A 10,589-nucleotide genomic window follows, 5' to 3' on the forward strand; every position below is an offset into this window, starting at 1 on the left:
TTGAAGTGCCCATAAAATTATGTATTCATACCTTTTTACCATATTGTGTGGATTTCCTGCTGTATTACGTCTTTACAATGTTTTTCTTTACAGTTCGTCATCTGTAACTATGTACAACTTAATGTAGGCAAAATATGTATGCAAAAATTACGATTCCTAAACCGTTATGGCTATGCCTGAAATTAATAATTTATGTGAAAGGTTGTGTGTGTGTGTGTATGTGTGTGTGTGTGTGTGTGTGTGTGTGTGTGGTTGCGGGAAGTTCTATAGGTTGGTGTTATCTAATAATTCTATGAGGGCAAAGAACAGAGTTCCAATACAGACACTGTAAAAACGTAACACAGCAGGAAAACCGTACAATGTGGTAAGAAGGTATGAATACATAATTTTATGTGCTCTTCAAAAATCTGTAATTACGATTTAGAAACTAATACTTACATGTACTTAAACAGTGAAGAACATTCCTTATATTTAACAGCAATAATAATAAAAAACCCACTGATGACGCTGCAACTGCAGTGAAACATGTCTGGGACAGCAAACAAAATAGCGTCTTGCTAAAGGTGGACCCCACCCAGAAACATATGCTGTTGTTAAAGCAAACACAGACAAAAGAGCTTCAACCTCAAGATGACTATGTATTATACTTTTAGTTCATATAAAACGTACTTACGAACAGTACACCGGCTTTCACATGATTACACAACTCGATTCGAGTTAGTCATTGCTTTTCTGATTAAGTCTGGTAATTTATGTTGTCTCATATCATATAAATCTATTGTGAATCAGCAACTACTGACGTTCGTGCCTGTTTTCCGGAATCAGACGCATGAGTAGCTACACAGCGCTCGTCTGGGACTAACTCTGTAGACTTTCACTGACCAACTGCCGCGACTCAAATCGGCAGGCGCCAAACCGCTCCTATACTCGAGTGATGGGTCATCCCCACGCCATTTGTAAGCTCCGTTCCGGCAGATACGATAAGGGCAATACTCGATACGCCTGAACTTTATGGCTATATCTACTCTTACAGTGTTACCACGGACTGGAAATCTGTGACCTTATCATAAAAGTTCCGATTTCAGTTGCTAACGAGTATACCGCAGACCCCATGAAGCCATGGACCCAAGTTGGTAACGAGGCACAGGTCAATCTAGTGGTGCCTCCGTAAAGGTGTGGGTCGTGTTTACACGGATTGAACTTGGTCCGCTGGTCCTACTGAACCTATCACTGACTGGAAATAGTTACGTTTCTCTACATGGAGACCATTTGCAGTCATTCATCGAATTCATGTTCCCAAACAACGATGGGTTTTTTTGTGGATGAAAATGCTTCATATCAACGGCCAACACTGTTCGCCATTCGTTTGAAAAACATTCTGGACAATTTGAGTGAATTATTTGGCGACACAGACCGCCCAACATGAACCTAATCGAACATTTATGGGACTTAATCGAGAGGTCAGTTCGTAGCGGCAATACTTTGGCGATTATGGAAGGCTATAGAGGCAGCTTCGCACAATATTTCTGCAGATTATTTCCAACGATTTGCTGAGTTCATTCCACGTCGAGTTGCTGCGCTGCCTCCACAACGATGTTAGGAGGTAACCGGAGACCTTTGTCACCTCATTGTACAGAAGGTATTCCTCTAATTGATTATCACACAAAACAACGGAGCAACTTGGTATTTTTCGTATTAAGTAATAATTGTCAGAGATGAAGCAACCTTTCAATGGGAGAAAAAACCGTGTAACCAGTCGGCGATTTAGCCGCAGCTCTTTGGATTAGTAGTTTCACACTTTCCCACTCAACCACCAAACGGCACTTCCTTACCATTTGAATGAAAAAGTGAGAAGAAGCGTAGTCAAAAATTATAAGAACTATGCAGCAATCCATAAAAATTCTTTGGTAATGGAAGAGATGAGAGATTAATTTAAGTGTGGCAACATCAACCCTGTTTCCCAGATACGGCGCATACGACTTCCAGATGTTTCCGCATGCAAAGAAATTACTGGCTATACAGTAACCTTTGTGAGTCCTACAAACAAGTTTATAGAAGCCACATATGGGTATTTTACAGACATTCCAGAGCTACACTTCAGGATTGGAACGGACTCACAGGATAAGGGTAGAGAGAGGGCATCAATGTTATAGGGAACTAGCACACAGTATTTCGCTAGCAGACCAAGATACTTTCCTTTGCTTTCATACACATCCACGTTACGATTTTACACGTTATTTCACGCAATTTAAAGCTAATTTATCATATTTATGCATAATAATCAAACGAAAAGTATAATAAAAGGTAAAACAGAGTTTGTGTGTCTCACTGGAAAAATTCGCAACTCCAGTACGAAAGTCACCTTTGCCGTAACCAGTCTGGAGTAACAGACAAGTATAACTAAAAGAAGATAACAATTGAGAGACTTTATGTAGTGTAATGATTCCTGAGAGTTATTTTATGAGTATTTCCTTATATACCCAGGTTGAATTTAGACACAATTGCCGGCCGGAGTGGCCGAGCGAGTCTAGGCGCTACAGTCTGGAACCGCGCGACCGCTACGGTCGCAGGTTCGAATCCTGCCTCAGGCATGGATGTGCGTGATGTCCTTAGGTTAGTTAGGTTTAAGTAGTTCTAAGTTCTAGGGGACTGATGACCTCAGAAGTTAAGTCCCATAGTGCTCAGAGCAATTTGAACCATTTTTAGACACAATTGATAAGTTTCACTAGCAGATTGTAACACTAACGAAGAAGAAAAACAAATTTTAGTAATTACTAGAACGAACCTGAGTATTAGAATTAACTTCATAGACTTACCTGGAACGTAATGAAATACTGAAGTACGATACCTTTAGTTTCAACATCGTAGTATGTAAGATATGTATAGGTGTTCTGGTGGTGACTAAGATGAGTGCTAATGCAGAACAATTTAACGTTTTGTTTGGGTTTTAAGGAAATAAATGAATGGATGGGGCACGTGCCGTATCTTCCCGACAAACGCACCAGCGTGCTTATCATTCCCATCCAACCGACGAACCACCATCAGCAGTGTTTCGCGGGCATGATGCAGTGATGAGGGACTGATTTATAGTAGGCGGTAACTGGATGCTGGAATCCATCCTTCCCTTACCTTCCATATACTAGAGGTAAAACACACTTCCATCGTCAGAATTCAAAACGGGTTCCTCAGGGTCAAAATCCATGATAGTAAAGTTGCTGTACCGATCACGGCAAGTGAGGATAAAAAAAACTAATTTAGGTTAACGGTACTGTACAAGGTGATACAAAAGTGTATCCCCAGAAATAGTACTGGTCAGAACTATAAAAGAAAAGTATTAGCGTCGGTTATCTGTGAAAAATGAAAATGTGTGCCTGACTGGGACTCGAACCCGCGTTTCCGACTTGTTATGAGTGGTAGCCTTAAACACTAATCTTTATTTCAGGCAAAATATTGCTCATAATGAAAATCATAATGAAAATATGCACTATGTGAATGCTATTCCAGTCAATGGACGTCACTTCCAACCTCATCATCTTAATTACACACGCAGCACACACGAATAACGTTTACAAAACGTAGCCCAGCTTCACATTACAAACGAGAACAATATTTGCAAAGAGCTTACAGTCATAACGATGTTAACTTACAGATGCTGTATAGTCGATATGGGTACAGTAAAATATCTCTTTGCTGTTGTATTGAAAAGTGTATTAAGCTTGCGTTCGAAAACATAAACGCACGAATATTTCATCAGGCAGAACTACACAGCTCGTAAGTACACCAACCTGCAAGTTTACTAATGTTTATAAAAACCATCTCATGAGCAATTAGATTTTGTAAAAGAAGTAAATCTTTCGTAAAAATACCATTACCGATATGACAACAAAAAAATATTTATTTTCTTTCCCAGTGCAGCAAACGAATAACACAAACAAAACTAGGTCCAACTAAGAATGCTTGTAATCTGCCATCTGAAGATGGATTTGTAAAGAAAAATCCGAAACCGGTCATGGTCTGAAGATAATAAACCTTTTTTAAACCATACATGTGGTTGGTAGCTGTTTTTTATACAAATTGTAAACCTTAAGTACAACAGCCACGTTTCTCAATTTGTCGACTTTCGATAAAATAGAGGAAAGGAAAGTTTTTCGTTTACTACATTTTCGCTGTTCATGTAGCAAAACTTCACTACCACATATGATCTTTGGATTTATTACTTCTTTACTACCGTCTTTATTCGCAACAGAGTTTGCAGACAATATCCACATATAACACTAAGAAACGATATCGTTTTACGACACACTTTAGGAGTAGACATCATAGATATTTCGATGCATGACAAACTAGCCCCTTCTTAAAAAGGAGCGGAAATTGCCCAAACTGCATTCATCCAGAGTTTCATAAAGCATCATTGCAAATTCTAGGAAACTTTAAGCACAATTTCAAAACTCTTCTATATTTTTTTCTCTCATCAATGCTTAACGTCAAATGTTTAACATATTAACTCTTTCGCATAGTATTCAGACGTTTCAAGCTGTTATGTACATGGAAGTTCGATTCTTTAAAGAAGAGGGGGTTTACTCCTATCTCCACATTTGAAGGCTAAAATGGCTCTGAGCACTATGGGACTTAACAGCTGTGGTCATCAGTCCCCTAGAACTTAGAACTACTTAAACCTAACTAACCTAAGGACATCACACACACCCATGCCCGAGGCAGGATTCGAACCTGCGACCGTAGCAGTCACACGGTTCCGGACTGCGCGCCTAGAACCGCGAGGCCACCGCGGCCGGCCACATTTGAAGATAGCTGCACTTTTTCTTACCTAATCCCATTCACTTCCAACAACTGCTATGGTTGCTGTTTCATTTCTGATGCGAAGCTGTGGAGCCACGTCTCATCAACAGTAATAAATCGGCCCAGGAAGGTATATGACTTTTTAAACGTTCCAAATTTCGGTTTTCACTTCAATGATTGATATGTTGCAAATCACCAAAACCTGTTATTTTAGGTGATACTGTTATTTCTATGATTTGATTCGGTCAACAACCAAATATCTAAACCAACAGCTTGCGAAAAAATTCACATTTTCGCCCTTTTTGCAGTATTCAGTAAATGGGACACGAGTCTTGTACAGTGCTTTCCAAAAATTGTGTACAGTACTAATTCTTGTATCACGGCTATCCCGTAAGCCATTGTACACATCCTTAACCGCCATTCATCAAGCACCACATTTTAGTGTTGTTTCCATTTCTGTTTGCAATTCTGGTACTTTCTTCAACGTGGGCGATCATCACAACAATCACTACCAAGTTTGAATTCAATATCCAATTATTAACTGTAGGAAATAAAGGTGTAGACTCTTTATAAGCCTCCACAATTTTTCGTTGAACTTCAGTTGTCGAAAACAATTTCTTTACGGTATGTTACCCCAGTTTGTAGTAGACTGAACTGGTACTAGATATGCAGTATTGCACAACGTGTGCCAACAAACTTAAAAGCCAGCCGAGTGGTTCTAGGAGCTTCAGTCTGGTACCGCGCGATCGCTACGGTCGCAGGTTCGAATCCTGCTTCCGGCATGGATGTGTGTGATGTCCTTAGGTTAGTTAGGTTTAAGTAGTTCTAAGTTCTAGGGGACTGATGACCTCAAGTGTTAAGTCTCATAGTGCTCAGAGCCATTTGAACCATTTTTGAACAAATTGAAAACAAAATTTCATTGATGTTATCGCTATCCCTGTGGTGTGCCGTGAAGTTTTCAGATTTCACTCGTATGTCTAATATTAGCATCTATATCGCATAGCGATTTCTTTTGTGGTTATATTTAGGAAAAATTTCTTGACATTGTAGCTAATATTGCTGTATTAATTATGCGTCTGCAGATGGCGAATCATCCAACGACATCAGCGATACTCTCGCTTGGTACTCTGGCCATGAGTGCGTAGGTGGAAGGCGCCCTGTTTGTAGTCAATGACGATAAGATCACATTCACATTCACTATCGCTCCTCGGCGAATCACTAGACTCATCACGTCAAGCAAACGCTTTCTAAATGAATGCGGCATTTTCCACTTAGACTGTTATTTATTTCAACTTTTTCTTGTTTCACAAGTAGTTTCGACCTTTTAAGCCATTATTCACTCCTTATCTCTATAAAAAAAACCTCACTACATTACCATAAAAAAACGGGAACATAGTTGTGTGAATGTAAATTAAAGGAAAGATAGTAACCTAGAAAAAGATGGATCGTTATAAAAATGGCAGCGTGGTTACAAGATGTGCTTTCATTCCTTTGAATTATGAATTTAACTGTTCTTGGTGTTTTTACAATTAGTTGTTGCACATAAGGCGGGAATTGCTAAAAGATATAGAGTTCAATACGGGAGCGTGCTGAAAACACTGCCTTCAAGTTTTTGTGTGAAGATTCTTAAAGCTTTTTATATAAAACAAACGTTATTAACACGCTACATCTTTATTATTCATCTCTCTGCCGCTAGGGGGCTCCGAGTTGCAATGTGTAACATGGTGCTGTGTAACGTAACTAAGCCAGGGCGTGAGAAACAGCGTGTTTCGAGTTTCGAATTCGAAGAGTTCATCCACACATGGAGCTCCCTATCCTTCAGCACGACAATTCCAGACCACATGAGCGCGACATCTTCAACAATCTGACGCCTTGCGTTCACTGTCATACATCATCCTCCATGCAGACCCAACTTCGTTCCATCCGATTTTCATCCGCCTCCAAAACTTAAAGAGCACTGTCGAAGACCTCATTTGATAGTGACGAAGTGGTGCAAGCAGAAGTATGGTTGCGGCTCTGTCAACAAAGTCAAACATTTTACGGCGACGGTATCGAAATACTGGTCTCTCGATGGGAGAAATGTGTTCGTCGTCAGGGTGACTACTCTGAAAAATAAAACGTTTCTGGCTCTAGCTGCCGGAAATAGGGGTCATGTATGCTTGACGTGTACTTGTTTCGGTGAAAAAAATGGCTCTGAGAACTATGGGACTTAACATCTGAGGTCATCAGTCCACTAGAACTTAGAACTACTTAAACCTAACTAACCTAAAGACATCACACACATCATTGCCCGAGGCAGGATTCGAACCTGCGACCGTAACGCTCGCGCGGTTCCAGACTGAAGCGCCTAGAACCGCTCGGCCGCAACGGCCGCCTGCTTCGGTGAACGTGTGTTGCTTTTATCCTAAAAGGCTTTGGTCGAAAGCTAAATATGTAACAGCCTTTTGGTTGTGCCTGTCTGTAACTAAAAGTGTCATATTTACGATGATCTATTCTCTTCAATATTGTTGATAATACAACCTGGACCTTCCACTGATTGAGAAATGAATACGTAGACATGAAGAATAAAGATGTAGAGTATTAATAAATTTTGTTTTATTTAAAAAAGCTCTAAGAGTTTTCCCATCAAAAATTCGGAGCCATTACGTTTCAGCACTCCCTCGTAAAAGTGTGGGCCATCTAACAGTTTCTCATACCTCGTTATTCTTTGGTGAACGTTATAGCTTTTCACATCTCCCGCATTATATGCTCCAACTATCTGCTAAAACATCGAGAACAGTTAAATTCGTAAACAAAAAGTAACGGAAGCACATAATGCGAATACACTGTCATTTTTATATGTATGGCACCTTTTTCTAGTTAACTATGTTTCCGTTAACTCACGTGCACAAAAATGTGTTCCCGTTTTGTAGCAGTAACACAGCGTGCCTTTTTATGCAGGTAAACACCGTATAATAGCTTAAACAGACGAAACTAATTGCGAAACGAAGAAAAATCTGAAATAAATAACGACCTAAGTGTAAAAATGCCACATTCATTTAATGAATTTATGGCTGTGGTACCCACAGTGAAGAAGGGTAAACGCTTCCTGTTCGGCGACGCAGCATAAATGCTAGTACCTGGTGGTGCCATTCGCCTTCTGTTTAATTACCTAGTTGTGAGCGCGTTTAGTGCAGTTACTACAATACCTTTGCCGTTCAACTAGGTGGAGTATTGTTCTCATCGACAACACCTGCAAATTTCTCACCAGGAAGTGGCACAATGCACAATATTTACGGGCTAGCCATAAATAAGAAATAACTGTGACAACGTAACACAAATTTAAAAAAAATGGTTGAAATGGCTCTGAGCACTATGGAACTTAACATCTGTGGTCATCAGTCCACTAGAACTTAGAACTACTTAAACCTAACTAACCTAAGAACATCACACACATCCATGCCCGAGGCAGGATTCGAACCTGCGACCGTAGCGGTCACGCGGTTCCAGACTGAAGCGCCTAGAACTGCACGGCCACACCGGCCGGCTAACACAAATCCAAGAAGCCTGTTGAAAGTAATCTTACAGCTTTTGGCCCCCTAGTTCGTCGTTTCTTTGCAACAATCCTCTCCAGTGTTTGGACGTATTAACAGCTGTGAAGTACGTTTCGTCCGTTCTTAATTTTCTGCCGATGGTGTAGAACCACGAGCCGTGCATATGTCTTCACTTGAGGTATACATTCGTTCAATAATTACCACACATCACGGACTTTGATACAGTTTTTGGAGCTAATTCCACTGAATTAGTCTGAGGAATGACCCTGGGATTATACGCTTAATTACCAAGCCACACGAAGTCAGTCTAAGATCATTAAAAGTCTAAGATCTTCTAACATCACCCCCACTGTAGGTGTGTAGTTGACTTTGCCGTCTTATTCCGGGTAATAATAATAATCAGAATAGGAAGGGCTACATTGTTTGTATATTATTCTAAGACTGATTTCTTTTTTAACTTTACCGTATACCAAATGACTGTCAGAAATGTATTACTTGGCCTGCATAGAAATCACACGAAGATGACTCATTAATAGGATGTGAGTATTAATGAATTATTTAAATAAAGTCCACTCGATATCTATGTGTTTTATTTTACTATTGCAGTTTCAGTACTAAGCCATTTCAAGCATAATACTTAAGCATTTAGGCTTACGTTAGGCACAAAGAGAGACGTAGTATGCAATTATACTCGTACATCCTACATTGCTATCTCTGCCTATCGTAAAACTATATGTCAAAATCACATCTTGAAAACGGAATAATACCGAAATTTCAGCCGTACAATAAAACACTAACAGCTGAATGCAAGGGTACTTTATGCAAATAATCTATAGCATTTGTGGTTCCAGATTACAAGAAATTAATTAATGAACTAATTGTCAATGTGTGACAACGGCCTTGCCGCAGTGGTTACACCGGTTCCCGTGAGATCACCGAAGTTAAGCGCTGTTGGGCGTGTTCGGCACTTGGATGGGTGACCATCCAGGCCGCCATGCGCTGTTGCCATTTTTCGGGGTGCACTCAGCCTCGTGATGCCAATTGAGGAACTACTCGACCGAATAGTAGCGGCTTCGGTCAAGAATACCACCATAACGACCGGGAGAACGGTGTGCTGACCTCAATCCCCTCCTAACCGCATCCTCATTGAGGATGACACGGCGGTCGGATGGTCCAGGTAGGCCTCTCGTGGCCTGAAGACGGAGTGCTGTTTTTTTTAAATTGTCAACGTACGGGAATCTCCCTACCCATACATTGATGAAAATTTACAGTTCACTGGTAACGCCCGAATTTTTTCGCTACTCATCTCTGCCGGAATGGAGCTCGCAAATGACACGAGGATGCACCACCAACCGAGTCCACGAGTAGTTTGTCACCCGCCCATTTGACGCGCGGTAATTGGTGGGAGGAATTCTGCAGATTGAGGGGCCGCCATGCGCAGTGTGCCTAGTTAGATATTGGAATACGGAAAGTAGGCACCAACATCAATAATTGTTGATTTACGTTAGTTTTATATGAGATGATACAACATATAATATTTTAAGGATCCAGGACTGAATCAGAAAAGCAATGGCTAACTCAATTGGAGTTGTGTAATCAAGTGAATACTAATCTGCTGTTCATACGTTAGTTTTATATGAAACCGAAGTATAATAAATAGTGTATAGTAAAAACGGTTTTGATTTCAAGAGACCTTCCCCATCCTTTTTCATATGTCACTGAGTTAGTTATGTGGAGTAGTTAGAGTAGGAGTATGATAGGGCACGTGTCACTTAAGCAAGCGATTAGGAAATTCACTGCCGAGATACGTGTACGTTGGCAGTAAAGCTACCCAGCACTGCTGTCAGAATGAAAAGTCCGATAGCAACCTATGACGACAGCAAACTGAAGACTCTAGTATTTAAGAACCAACATCAATCTGAAACTGGCGTGGAACTATACAGCGTGCACCCCATGCCTTATATTAACTTCCGTACCTATCAGCCTACGTGTAGCCAATTACAATTGCACCGAGGTAATAAATGTCATGAGATACCTCCCAATATTGTGTCGGACCTCCTTTTCCCGGCGTAGGGCTTCGACTCGACATGACATGGTCTCAACAAGTCGTTGGAAATTCTCTGCAGATACACTGAACCATGCTGCCATACTTACGAAAGTGTTGCCGGTGCAGAATTCTGTGCACGAACAGACCTCTCAATTACACTACTGGCCACTAAAATTGCTACACCAAGAAGAAATGCAGATGATAAACGGGTA

At 40.6% G+C, this 10,589-nt stretch overlaps 1 pseudogene; it reads left to right on the forward strand.

The window, feature by feature from the left end:
- The first annotated feature begins 9,220 nt into the window (after positions 1–9,220).
- LOC126472204 (5S ribosomal RNA) lies at positions 9,221–9,338 on the forward strand (annotated as a pseudogene).
- The last annotated feature ends 1,251 nt before the right edge of the window (positions 9,339–10,589 follow it).

The sequence above is a fragment of the Schistocerca serialis genome, chromosome 3 (genome assembly GCF_023864345.2).
Source record: "Schistocerca serialis cubense isolate TAMUIC-IGC-003099 chromosome 3, iqSchSeri2.2, whole genome shotgun sequence".
Taxonomy (NCBI): Eukaryota; Metazoa; Arthropoda; class Insecta; order Orthoptera; family Acrididae; genus Schistocerca; species Schistocerca serialis.